Source organism: Martes martes (genome assembly GCF_963455335.1).
Source record: "Martes martes genome assembly, chromosome: 12".
Lineage (NCBI taxonomy): Eukaryota > Metazoa > Chordata > Mammalia > Carnivora > Mustelidae > Martes > Martes martes.
The window spans coordinates 66,007,187-66,022,327 of record NC_137900.1 but is presented as its reverse complement, the minus strand read 5'-3'; positions in this window follow the sequence as shown (position 1 = coordinate 66,022,327).

Sequence of the window (15,141 nt, the reverse complement as noted above, 5' to 3'; positions counted from 1 at the left end):
ACATTAAATCATGAAGGATTATGAATAGCTGGGTAATTGTTCTTGATCTTAATTCCCAGAGTATGGAGCTTAGAGAACTGATACCTCGTTAGTTTGCATAGCTCAACTACAAAGAAAGCAACTGGCTAGCCTCAGCTTCACTCTCTAATTCTGCACTCTATCTCCTGGTGCATAGGGGTGCTTCACCCCCATGCTCTGTCAGGCCCACTCCCAGGTACAAGGAGTGTATTCATTTCCTATTGTTCCTGTTACTAATTGCCGTAAAATTAGTGACTTAAAACAACACAAACTTATTCTTTTATAAGTCTGGAGGTCAGAAGTCCAAAATTGGTCTCACTGGGTAAAATCAAGGCTATATTCCTGTCTGGAAGACCGAAGGGAAAATCCATTTCCTTGCATCTTCCACTTCTAGAAGCTGCCTTCTTCCTTATCTCATGGCCATCTACCAGCTTCAAAGCCAAAAGGGCCCATCAAATCTTTCTTATATCATAATTATAGATTTCTGCTTCCATAGTTACATCCCCTTCTCTCACTCTGACTCTCCTGCCTGTCTGCTTCCACTTTTAAAGACCCTTGTGATTACATTGGACCATCCTGAGTAATTCAAGATACTCTACTTATCTTCAGGTCAGCTGGTTAGCAACCTTAATTCCATCAACAACCTTAATTCCCCTTTGCCATGTAAGCTAACACATTCACAGATTCCAGGGATTAGAACTGTGACACCTTTGCATGGGGCATTATTCTGTCTACTACACAGAGTAATCCCAAACTGCAACAGAGATTTTCTGAATCCCTCCTGTCTTCCCCTCCCATTCAGGAAGCCACTGTCTATCACTCTGATTGCCTGTTTGGCCCTGGCATCATGACCAGTATCTACTCAATAATCCCAGATGCTAATGAAGAACAGGATTCTAGGCCTGTTTTTGTGAATACAATTTTACTGGAATACACAGTTATGCCCAAGCATTTACTTATTGTCTGTGTCTGTTCTCATGCCACCACAGCAGAGTTAAATAGCTACAACAGAGACTGTATGGCCTGAAAAAGTCTAAAACATTTGTCATCTGGCCCTGAAAAGAAGTTTGCTGACCCACAATATAGAGGGCTGCTCTCTTCCTCCCTCTGCTGTATTCTTACTCCTAGTTCATAGCCTTTCATGGTCCCTCCTGAAAGCCAAGTATGTGGACTATAGCTTCCCTACTTTGGTGGACTCTGAACTTCATTTGTCACACCACTGGTCCTGTTTAGTCAGCCATAAACTCTGACTAATTTCTCAACCTCTAGGTTGACACATTCAGAATCAGCAGCTTTCTTGAAGAGAAAAGCAGTGTCATATGTAAGATTTGTTTCTTTTCCTGCATCTTGTTTCTTGCAAATTTCTTCTATGTTAGTACCTCTCTAGTGCCTTCAAAGAAATATTGTTTATGTTTTGTCCAGCTTTCCTAGTTGTTCTCAGTAAGAAAATCAATCCAAGCAATCTGGTCCACCATTACCAGAGGATATTTTTAGTGCCATTATTGCATTTTTGTTGCCTCCAAATCTTTATTGTATTATCCATATTCATTTAAATTTTGTTCTGTTTTCTTTTGTGTTTAGTTTATGATTTCTCTATAGCTTATAGTTTCTTTATAGCTTTCTTATAGTACTCTGTCTCTTAAAGATTTTGCTTCTTGCTTTCTGATAAAGAAGTCAGGTTTTATGAAACATTTTTCTGAATCCTACAGCTAATTACTTTCTTGGGCAAATTTATCCTTGACCCTTCAGAATAATATTCCTTCCCCTTGTTTTGTATTAATTTACTACAGCCCTCTATTGTTTAGTGTTGTTTCTATCTCTTTATTTATCATCCAACCAGGTATATTCTATCCAGACTTGACAGTAAATTGGTTGCTCTTAACCCTGCATCTCAGATAAACAACAAATCTGCTAATTAGATTTGTCCTCAACTAGAGGGCACATTGATGCATAATTTGCATTCCATGGTCAAATTTTCCAGCAGTTTCTTCCATCTTCTGATGCATCTTTGTTCTGTTCATATGAAATACTCTATCCCCACTGTTTCATTGTTACTTATTCTGAACTGAAAGAATTCTTTAAAAATTCCTTTTAGAGCATTTACTGCAATTAATGTTCACTTCTTACATTTATCAAGTTATTTTTTCTGAATATGCAAAAGTGAGGTAGGGTATCTTAACCATCTCATGGAGAAGCATCTATATCAGAACAACTGGTAAGTTTCCCATTTCACTGGTATAGCTGCTAGTCCTCTAGTTTAGGAGACAGATGGAAGGAGAAGTACAAAGTTCCTTCTTAACTTCTCAGATTGGATCTGTTTCAAGAGGTGAAGCCTAAATAAGTTCTTTCTCAATCTGCTCTGCCTTCCTTAGAGATTTCCCTCATATTCCTGTACTACATTCCTCAAGAATCTTAGTTTTTGTTATTGCCTTAAAAGTTATTTTTGTATTCATATTCCTATTTTGGGATCCTATTTAGGAACTGTGAATTAAAGATCAGTCTACTACCAGTAGCAGTTCTGCAGAATTGAATCCAGCAGTTTTCCCAGGGACTGGACCATTCTTTTGATTCTACACAGTTACATATTTTCATAAATATTCTTCTTAGGCTTTCCAGATTCATAAGGATGAAATGGCTTATAAAATAAGCCACAAAATACAAATTGATATCAACATAATTACTTGACATAAATTGGGCTTTTTCTTAAAAATTACTGATTTGTAATTTCGTATTAAGGGATTTTTTTTAGTTTTTTTTTTTAATTTAATTTAATTTTTTCAGTGTTCCAAGATTCATTGTTTATGCACCACACCCAGTGCTCCATGCAATATGTGCCCTCCTTAATACCCACCAGGCTCACCTATCCCCACACCCCCACCCCTCTAAAACCCTCGAGTTTTTTCTCAGAGTCCACAGTATCTCATGCTTCATCTCCCCCTCCAATTTCCCCCACTTTTCTTTTTCTTCTCCTAATGTTCTCTATGTTATTCCTTATGTTCCACAAGTAAGTGAAATCATATGATAATTGACTCTCTCTACTTGACTTATTTCACTTAGCGTAATTTCCTCCAGTTCTGTCCACGTTGCTACAAAAGTTGGGTATTCATCCTTTCTGATGGAGGCATCATACTCCATTGTATATATGGACCATATCTTCTTTATCCATTTGTCTGTTAAAGGGCATCTTGGCTCTTTCCACAGTTTGAGTATTAAGGGATTTGGTATAGTCAAAGATTTCTTCTTCTTTTACAAGAACTAATAATGAGTTACAAAAAAGCCACAGTGGACATTTTCTGCTTTGAGCAATTACATTTGGATATTTGGTATCTAAGAAATAAACAATGAAGATCTGGATTTGAATCTTTTCTTGGAGGATTCAACTGTTTGACTTTGAGCAATGTACTTATCTCTGAACCTCTCCTCTTTCATAAAATGGGAAAGATGGTAATGATACCTACTTCACTTGTTCATTAAGAAAATGAGTTCATGTAAGATGTGGAAGAACTTAGGATGTTATTAACACCTGTTTAAGTTATACTCATTGTTTAAACTATTTCAGAATGAAGGTTAAATTTGAATAACAAATATTCCTGTTAATCTCTAATTGTTCACTCACCCCAAAATTGACATAGAAAATCTATAATATTTATTTTCTATATGATGACAAGTGTTCCAGGGTAAACAGAACAGCCTAGGAATGATAAAGCTAGTTTAAGTTTTGTTTGTTTTGGTTTTTGTTTTTTTGTTTGTTTTGGGTTTTTTTTAGTGGATGGGCAGAAGAAGAAGGAAAAAGAGAATATCTTAAGCAGGTTCTACACCTAGCCTGATATGGGGCTCAATCTCCCAACCCTGAGATTGTGACTTCATACAAGAGTCAGATGCTTAAAAGACTGAGCCACCCAAGAGCCCCAAGCTAGTTCAATTTTTAAAGGTAAATGCATCCTCCCTTCCCCTAGTGACATATCTGACATAACAGCAAGCACATCTCTCAGGTGTATTAGGTCCATTCTCTGAATCTTCAAGTAACTCGGAGGAAGCTCAGACCAAGACATTAAGGTTAAAAACAAAAACCAAAATACAAACAGGAAAAAACAAAATCTACCAAGAACAATACCATAAGAAATCAATTTCAGATTTTCACTTTCAATTGTATTCAAGGGAATTTCATGCTAGGCCTCATGGTATGTCAGGGATTTCTTTCTTTCTTTCTTTTTTCCTCCCTATGGGAGAATTGGAAACATATATTCTTACTGCCAAGGAAAAAAGACTCAACTCTGAAAATACAGTTCCTTGTAAAACAGCAGAACAGACTACACAGGAAGATTAGTTTGCTAGAATTAAAGATTTTTCTGAATGTCTGTCAGAAAGAAATATCATTGACTCAGGAGCAAAACTTTGATAATTTGCATACACTGAAAAAGGGAGGAGGATAGTCCTGAAAGAGCTGCTGTTGTATTGTTTGATAGCATCAAAACTGAAGGGGACTGCATTGATTTCTTCTCGTAGCATTGTGAAATTCATAGTAAGTGGATTGTTTCAAATATAAATTCATTTATAATATGCTCTTTTAAAACGTAGTGTAACCCCATTCTGTCAAAAAATGTGAGAAATTGTCTTTAATTAGAAAAAGATTTGTAAATCTTTACTCAGTTTTTACTAGCATTTGTGGTTATAAGCTTGCTTAGCTGGAGTGTTATAGTTATGACAATTAGCAATAAAAACTTCTGATTCCTCTATTCCCTCTTAAATTTCATCATGTACACATGGAATACTCATTTCAGCCTTCAAATAAAATGATTACTGTTGAGAAATCCTTACTGTTAACCATTTTTATTTTTTGTTATTTGTTACTGAATAGTTCTCTAGGACACCAAAGTATATATGGTAAAGATTTAAAATAATTATAAAGTACAGAAGAATATAACAAGAGAAAAATAATCATAATTTTAATATCTGGAAATAATTGTTGCTTAATCAATATTTTAAATTTTGTCTATATATACATCTACCCATATATATGTTTTACAAAATTTGGTCATATTGTATATTCAGTTTCATTTAACAATTCTCTCCTTTTCCTTAAAATTTTGTGAACATTGAAGAGGAATTAAGATGGATAGTAGGGGGACTCTGAGCTTGCCTCACCCTTCAAACACAGCTAGATCAACATCAAATCATTTTGAACAACTAGGAGATCAATCTGATGGTTAAGAAAACAATCTGCACAGTTGTAGGGAGAGAACATGGCAGATGTGAGGTTTGGAGATGTAAACTGGGGGAGAGAAAAGTTGCAGTGCCAAGAAGGGGAGGGAGCCCTTTTCATGAAGAGAGATCAGGGAGAGAGGGAGGAAGCAGGAGAGGAAGCGGCATGGTAGGGTTTGCACAAAATATCATGGTATGGGGATCCCCTGGGTTGTACTGGGAGAGAATGCTCCCCTTCCTAGAGTACATCTGGAATAGGGTATATTGCACAACCAACATCACAGAAATCCAAACAGTTATAAGAAAATATTGGGGCGCCTGGGTGGCTCAGTGGGTTAAAGCCTCTACCTTCGGCTCAGGTCATGATCCCAGGGTCCTGGGATCGAGTCCCGCATTGTGCTCTCTGCTCAGAGAGGAGCCTGCTTCCCTTCCTCTCTCTCTGCTGGCCTCTCTGCCTACTTGTGATCTCTGTCTGTCAAATAAATAAATAAAATCTTAAAAAAAAATTATGAGCAATTATAAGCCAACAAATTGAGCAATCTGGAAGAAATAGATAAATTCCTAGAAACATATAAACTACCAAAACTGAAACAGAAAGAAATAAAAATTTGAACAGATCCATAACCAGCAAAGAAATTAAACCGGTAATCCAAAATCTTCCAACAAATAAGAGTCCAGGGCCGGATGGTTTCCCAGGGGAATTCTACCAGACATTTAAAGAAGAATTAATACCTATTCTTCTGAAGCTGTTCCAAAAAAATAGAAATGGACATAAAACCTCTAAACTCATTCTTTGAGGCCAGAATTACCTTAATTCCAAAAACCAAAGACCCCACTAAAAAGGAGAATTACAGACCACTATCCCTGATGAATATGGATGCCAAAGTTCCCACCAAGATGCTAGCCAATAAGACCCAATAGTACATTAAAAGGATTATTCACAATGATCAAGTGGGATTTATTCCTGGGATGCAGGGGTGGTTCAATATCCACAAATCAGTCTACGTGACACATCACATTAATAAAAGAAAGGATAAGAAACATATGATCCTCTCAATAGAGGCAGAAAAAGTGTTTGACAAAATACAATATCCTTTCTTGATTAAAAACTCTCAAGAAAATAGGAATAGAAGGAACATACCTCAACATTATAAAGGATATATATCAAGGACCTATAGCTAATATCATCCTCAATGGGAAAAAACTGAGAGCTTTTCTCTTAAGATCAGGAACAAGTCAAGGATATTTACTCTCACCACTGTTGTTCAACACAGTCCTAGCCTCAGGATTCAGACAACAAAAAGAAATAAAAGGCAACCAAATCAGCAAGGAAGAAGTCAAACTTTTACTCTTCACAGATGACATTATATTCTATGTAGAAAAACCAGAGACTCCACCAAAAAAATTGCTAGAACTGATACATGAATTCAGCAAAGTCGCAAGATATAAAATCAACTTACTTAAATCTGTTGCATTTCTATATTCCAATAATGAAGGAACAGAAAGAGAAATCAAGGAATTGATCCCACTTATAATTGTACCAAAAAGCATATGATACCTAGGAATAAACCTAACCAGAGAGGTAAAAGATCTATAAACTGAAAACTATAGAACACTTATGCAAGGAACTAAAGACCCAAAGAAATGGGAAAACATTTCATGCTCATGGATTAGAAGAACAAATATTGTCAAAATGTCTATACTACCTAAAGCAATCTATGCATTCAATGTAATCCCTACACAAATAACACCAGGATTTTTCATAGAACTAGGAGAAATAATCCTAAAATTTTTATGAAACTAGGAAAGACCCTGAGTAGTCAAAGTAATGTTGACAAAGAAAAGCAAAGTGGGAAGCATCACAATCCCAGACTTCAAGCTGTATTACAAAGCTGTAATCATCAGGACGGTATGGTACTAGCACAAAAACAGACACATAGATCAATGAAACAGAGCAGAGAACCCAGAAATGGATCTACAACTATATGGTCAACTAATCTTCAAAAAGCAGAGAAGAATATCCAAGAGGAAAATACACTCTCTTCAACAAATAGTGTCAGAAAAGTGGACAGTGATGTGCAGAAGAATGAAACTGGACAACCTTCTTACACCACACACAAAAATAAATGCAAAATGGATGAAGGACCTAAATGCAAAACAGGAAACCATCAAAATACTAGAGGAGAAAACAGGAAACAACTTCTTTGACCTCAGTTGCAGCAACTTCTTACTAGACATATCTATGGAGGCAAGGGAAACAAAAGCAAAAATGAACTACTGGGACCTCATCTGAACAATGAAGGAAACAATCAATAAAACTAAAAGGCAACCAACGGAATGGGAGAAGATATTTGCAAATGATATATTGGATAAAGGTCTAGTATCCAGAATCTATAAAGAAGTTACAGATGACTAATAGACACATGAAAAAATGCTCAGAATCACTCATCATCAAGGAAATACAAATCAAAATCACAGTAAGATACTACCTCACACCAGTAGGAATGGCTAAAATTCACAATTCAGGAAACAACACACATTGGGAGGATGCAGAGAAAGGGAAACCCTACTGCATTGTTGATGGGAATGCAAACTGGTATAGCCACTCTGGAAAACAGTATGGAGGTTCCTTAAAAAGTTAACAATAGAACTACCCTATGACCCAGCAATTGCACTACTAGGTATTTATCCAAAGGATACAAAAGTGCTAATTTGAAGGGGCACACATACCCCAATGTTTAGAGCAGCACTATCAACAATAGCCAAATTATGTAAAGAATCCAAATGTCCATTGACCGAGGAATGCATAAAGAAGATATGACATATATGGATGATGGAGTATTACTCAACCATCAAAAAGAACAAAATCTTGCCATTTGCAACATGGGTGGACCTAGAGGGTGTTATGCAAAGCAAAATAAATCAGTCAGAGAAAGACAAACATCATATGATTTCACTCATATGTGGAACTTAGAAACAAAACAAATGAACATAGGGGAAGGGAAGGAAAAATAAAATAAGATAAAAACAGAGAGGGAGTCAATCCATAAGAGATCCATAATTAACCTTAAAAAATAAGATAAAAACAGAGAGGGAGGCAATCTATAAGGGAAAAAACTGAGGGTACTGTAGAGGAGGTGGGTAGGGGGACAGGCTAAATGGGTGATGGGCATCTAGAGGGCACTTGTTGGGATGGGCACTGGCTGTTATATGTAAGTAATGAATCACTAAACTACACTCTTGAACCAATATTACACTATATGTTAACTAACTTGAATTTATATAACATAAATTCAAACATACATACAACACCATGTAAGATAAATTTAAAAAAAAAGAAAAGAAAACCCTAAAGACTCCATCAAAAAACTACTAGAACTGATAAATGATTTCAGTAAAGTTGCAGGATACAAAAACGTGTAGAAATCTGTTACCTTTCTATCCACTAATAATGAATCAGCAGAATAGAAATTACAAATCCCATTTATAATTACGCCAAAAATAATAAAATGCCTAGGAATAAACTTAATCAAAAAGGTAAAAGACATGTATTTTCAAAACTATAAAACACTGATAAAAGATATTGAAGATAACACAAACAAATGGAAAGATATTCCTTGTTCATGGACTGGGAGAACACATATTGTTAAAATGTCCATACCAACAAAAGCAATCTACAGATTTGTGCAATCCTTATCAAAATATCAAATAGTATTTTTCACAGAGCCAGAACAAACGATCCTAAAATGTGTATGGAACCATAAAAGACCCTGAATAGCCAAAGCAATCTTAAACAAGAAAAACAAAACCAAAGATATCACAATCCCAGATTTCAAGATACAGTACAAAACTGCAGTAATCAAAACAGTATGGCACTGGCACAAAAACAGAAACACAGATTAATGGAGCAGAATAGAGAAGCCAGAAATAAACCCAAGATTATATGGTCAATTAATCTTCAACAAAGGAGGCAAGAATATGCAATGGGAAAAAGAGTCTCTTCAATAAAAAATGTTGGGAAAACTTGACAGCTACATGCAAAAGAATGAAACTGGACTACTCTGTTACATCATACATAAAAATAAACTCAAAATAGACTACCTAAGTGCGAGACCTGAAAGCATAAATATCCTAGAAGAGAGCACAGGCAGTAATTTCTCTGACAACAACCACAGCAATATTTTTCTAGATATGTTTCCTGAGGCAATGGAAACAAAAGCAAAAATAAATTATTGGGAAAACATCAAAATAAAAATGTCCTGCATAGCTAAGGAAACAACCAGCAAAACTAAAAGACAATCTACAGAATGGAAGAAGATATTTGCAAATGACATACCCGATAAAGGGTTAGTATCCAAAATACACAAAGAATTTATACAACTCAACACCAAGAAACGCCCCAAATATACCAATTAAAAATGGGCAGAAAACACGAACAGACACGCCAAAGAAGACACGCAGATGGTCAAGGAATGCAGGAAAAGATGCTCAATGGCACTGATCATCAGGGAAATGCCAATCAAAACTACAATGAGATATCACCTCATACCTGTCAGAACAGCCAAATTCAAAAAACACAAGAAACAGCAAGTGCCAGCAAGGACGTGGAGAAAAGGAAACCTTTTGCACTGCTGGTGGGAATGCAAACTGGGGCAGCCACTGTGGAAAACAGTACAGTCTCCTCAAAAAATTAAACGTATATCCACCATATGATCTAGCAATTCTACTTCTGGGTATTTATCCAAAGAAAACAAAAACATTAATTAAAAAGGCTATATGTGGGGCACCTGGGTGGCTCCATCAGTTAAGTGTCTGACTCTTGATTTTGACTCAGGTCATGATCTTGTGGGTGTGAGATGGAGCTCTGGGGTCAGCGGGGAGTATGCTAGAGATTCTCTCTTTCTCTCTTTCCTTCTGTCCCTCCCCTGTACTCTCTCACTCTCCCTCTCTCTCAAATAAGTAAATCTTTTTTTTTTTTTTTTTTTTTTTTTTTAAGATTTTATTTATTTATCAGAGAGAGTGAGCACAGGCAGACAGAGAGGCAGGCAGAGGCAGAGGGAGAAGCAGGCTCCCTGCTGAGCAAGGAGCCCGATGCGGGACTCGATCCCAGGACGCCGGGATCCGACCCGAGCCGAAGGCAGCCGCCTAACCAACTGAGCTCATTGCAGCCTTATTTACAATAGCCAAATGTAAGTAGCCCAATATCTTCTGATAAATGAATGGATAAAGAAGAGTGATATATATATATATATATATATATATATATATATACACACACGCACACACATATATATGTATATATACATATATGAATATATATATACGAATATTACCAAGCTATAAAAAAGAACCAAATCTTGCCATTTGCAATACCATGAACAGAGCTAGAGGATACAAGGCTAAGTAAAATAAGTCAGTCAGAGAAAGACAAACACCATATGATTTCCCTCATATGTAGAATTTAAGAAACAAAACAAATGAATTTTAAAAAAGAGACAAACTATAAACCAGACTCTTAACTATAGAGAACAAACTGATGGTTACCATAGGGGAGGTAGGCGTGGGGATGAGTGAAATAGGTGAGCCGGATTAAGACTATACTTATCACCATGAGCACTAAGTAATGTACAGAATTGTTGATTCACTATATTCTACACCTGAAACTAATATAACACTGCATGTTAATTATACTAGAATCTTAAAAAGTAATAAATAAAAGAAAAATAATAAAACTTATTTCACCACCTATCCCCACCAAAAAAAAAAAAAAACCTTAAAAGAAAAAAGTAAAAATGTTTCAGTGAACAAGTCACTGGCCAGTCTGCCTCTATTTTGTTTTTCATATTATCCATCCTGAGGATCTTGACTTGCTGGCTGGTATAATAGCTTTTATATTACCCTTGAATCTTGGGACTGTGTGAAGCAGAGAATAACTGAAAGTAAATTTCTGAGTCCCGAAGAAGCTTTGATCTAGCAAAGGAAACTAAGCCTAAGAAACTAAATTCTTCATTTCTCCTAAGATAGGTAATACAAGAAACTTCTACCTTTATCTCAAGAAGGAGGCAACAAGTCTTGATTAGGTAGATCTGTGAAAAGGTTGGATCTTGCCACACTAATCCTCATTCCCTCACCAACTCCAAGACACTGAACTCACTTTCAAAATGTTGAGCCCCAAAGAATTGTTTTTTAAAAAAATTTATTCCCGTCTCAGGTTCCATAGAAATTGTTCCCCTTCAGAGGGACATAGGACTATTTAAAACTGCTTTAAATAAGTTGCTGGCCCTTCTTATCTTTGATCATGTTTTAAGAATTAAGGTCCTGACCTATTATGCAATTCTCCATGCTAAATCTGTGATAGATTCTGGAAGGTAATGCTGCTTATCTGAGGTTATAATTTTTCCAGCACAAACGTAGAGAAACAGAAACGGAAGAATGAAGCAGGTAATGGGTGTATGTGTGTGTGTGTGTGTGTGTGTGCGCGCGCATGTGCGTGTGCGTGCGTGTGTGTGTGTGTGTGTGTGTGAGAGAGAGAGAGAGAGAGAGAGGAAGAAAGAGGGAATTTCCAGTTAAAACAAGCTCCTTTTGAAGATAGCGATACTGTTCTGTCCTTCAGTTCCATAAGAAAAACATCCATTTTTTGAACAAAATACCCCTCAACATAAATTATTGCTGAAAAATTTCTTTTAGTTGCCATCAAAACAACATAGAATGAAACACCAGCCAGACATAATTTGCCTCATATCTACCTATTGGACCCAGGTACAATTGAAATCCTCTCCTTTGCTAACATTAGATCTCTGAATATACTGGTTTCCCCTAAGAACATCATGCTCCAACATTGCTTTCCTAACTTTCTTTGCTAAAACAAAAATCAAGCAAAAAAAAAAATCCACTAAATTACTTCCTATTATATTTATACAATGTTCAAAACTAGAGTTCTCTTTTATGAGAGAAAGTGATCTTATTAAGATATTACATACACCTTGAAGTATGAATGCCCCATAGTTTAAGCCTCCTAGAGATATTTCTCTTAGATCTACAGTTTTAATTTCTAATTGTTGAATTTTATGTAGTGAGAAAGGCTGATAATGGCATTGTGATTCCTTTCAAAATTAACTTAAACCAGCAGACCTAGAAAATTACTGGCTTTGGAACCATATTTGGGTTCAATACTAGACACAGCCAAACTTTCCTTAAGTTCATTTCCTTTGCCGCAAAATAAAACAAGTATCTCCCCAGATCTGTAGGAACAGATAAGGTAGTATTTATAAATCACAGAGTGAAGTTGATGGTGTTTAAATCATGTATGTGATTAGTTATCTTAACTCATCTATTTGGCAAGGTGCTGGACTTGCCTTGCATTAGAAGTCACCTGCTTCGCCTTTTATGAAAGACAGCCCTCAAGGCATCAGGGACTTTCCTGGCTAAGGGTGGTCTGTCAGCAGTGTGGGGAGCTGAAAGCCTACAGTAGGGAATGGCAAAAACTTGGCACAAGGGCCATCAATCCCAGCTTCCGCATCTACACCAGATACTACTCACAGATTTAGCACTCTTTCTCATTGGCCAGACATGGCTTCAGAGTTTTTCAACACAGTAGTCCAGGCTCCTGTGTAATCAGAACTAGTATTGAGATTAAGGCATTTTGCCAGTAATAGTACAGGACAAAGATCAACAAATTTTTCCATACTGAGCCAGAGTGAAAATATATATATATATATATGTTTTTAAAATTTTTGTGCCATATGGTCTCTGTTGCAGATACTCCGCTTTGCCTTCCCAGTATGAAAGCAACCACAGACGGTACGTAAACAAACGGGAGTGGCTGTGTTCCAATGAAACTGCACTTACAGGGGTGCCTGGGGTGGCTCAGTCAATGGCGTCTGCCTTCGGCTCAGGTCATGATCCCAGGGTCCTGGGATCGAGCCCTACATTGGGCTTCCTGCTCAGTGGGAAGCCTGCTTCTCCCTCTCCCACTCCCCCTGCTTGTGTCTCTGTCAAATAAATAAATAAAATCTTATAAAAAAAAAAAAACAAAACATGCACTTACAATGGCGGGCAGTGGGTTACCTCTGGCCCACAGCCGTGTTTGCCAACTCCAGGCATAGACCCTCTCCCGAAATCAAGGAGATAAATGCTGCTGAAATAATTTCAGGAGCGTTTGCAAAGGAGGTATTTTGGCAGTCTGGCAAGGGGAGGGATGTAAAAATGGCCCTCAGACCTGAGGACTTCCTCTGCTGAATTCTACCTGAAATCCTGCTGAGTCCACTTTTCTCCAAATTCTCAGAGATTGCTGAGCTCAGTGTGCCCCATTTCTCTTGGACCACAGCTGATTCAGTGAATCTGTTCTAGCTGTTTATGTCAACATGAAAATGCACCAGCTGATGTCTCCTACCCAGGCCATTTACTATTAATGTTAGTTACAACACTGGGCTTTAACCTTGAGTTTGAGGTGCCTTCCCAATTGAACTCATAATCCAAAATATCACTGGAGACGCCATTGCCCCAGCAATTAAAGGAACCCTCGAGTATTGCCTCCCCCATAACCATGCCATGAATTGAGTTACAGGTAAGTGTTATGAAAACCTTCAACTTTCTCTTGGAGAATTCTCATATTGAATCCCATTTATATTTTTTCCAACAAGGAGAAATATGGATGGTTGGGTGTATGACATTGGGCAAGTCATTTTACTTCCTGAGCCACAGTTTCTTCATCCATAAAATAGAAATAATACCTTCCCTACTTATTTCATATAATACTATAAGACTCAAAGAATACCTTTTTTACATAGGTTTACATGCGTCACAAAATCACATCATCCACTAAACCCTTTTTAGTCTGCCATTCACCTCTACCCACATCACCATAATCACTCACAACCTGTGACAAAAACTGGGAGACTTACTGGACTTACTGGAGTAGACTATGTCTACTCATGCAATCTTCACTCCCAAATCAGAGATGTTTGTCCTGATCTATGTCCTATCTTCTTCATCACATGACAGAGAACATATAAAAGTCTCAAGATGGATCCTGGCTTTCATTACCTTTTGGTACCAAGACCCTTCCAAGAATCCAGCATCAGCAAATCAGACAACTATAAAGTTACATAAATCCCACATGTCTATGCCAAGAAAGGTGAGGATAAAAACTTCAAAAGACAGAAAGGACCGAAGCAGTGACTGACTATTGCTTGGAAGTGTTAGGTAAGAATTATTTACCATAGTAGCTTTGACTTAAGCATAAAAGCCCTTCAAATTCCAACTGAAGTCCCCTCCAAGAAAAATGAGTAACTAATGATTTTATTATAAAATCAAAGCTGCTGTTCTCCTTCCAACGTCCCTAAATTGCATGGGAATAGTACATTTGATTTCCTGGAGAAATTCAAATTCGGCAACATTCTCAGAGAACTTCAAAACCATTGATTTCAGAACAATCTACATTCTTCATACATGCATTTATCAAGTGATTATAAATACCACCTTTTTGGTGTCAAAAGGGATCCATGGCAATAGCTTTTGCCAAGGTCATTTAGTTCCTCTGCTCCTGGGTTTCCCTACCCTACAAATTACTCTTCAGCCTTTGTAATGCAGGATTTACAAATATCTGCTTTCTTCTTCATGAGGGTATAAGGAAGAACAAATGTAACAATACCTGTAAAAGTACTTGGGAGCTGAAGGATCCATACAGCCAAGTCCAGCAAACCTTCTAAATGATCTCCTACAAGTTAAATAGGAAGGATGATCTCCTTGCAGGCAGAATTTGTCACAAAATGATTTCTGCAGTGGAAAATCAAATAATGCACCCGTTATTACCTTTGCTTTTCCTCCCACTTAAGAGTCAGCTGCCTCTTATTAAACATAGTCTCTGCCGCTCAACAGTTTTCCTACTATTTACCATAAGCTAATAAGGCAACTAACTTG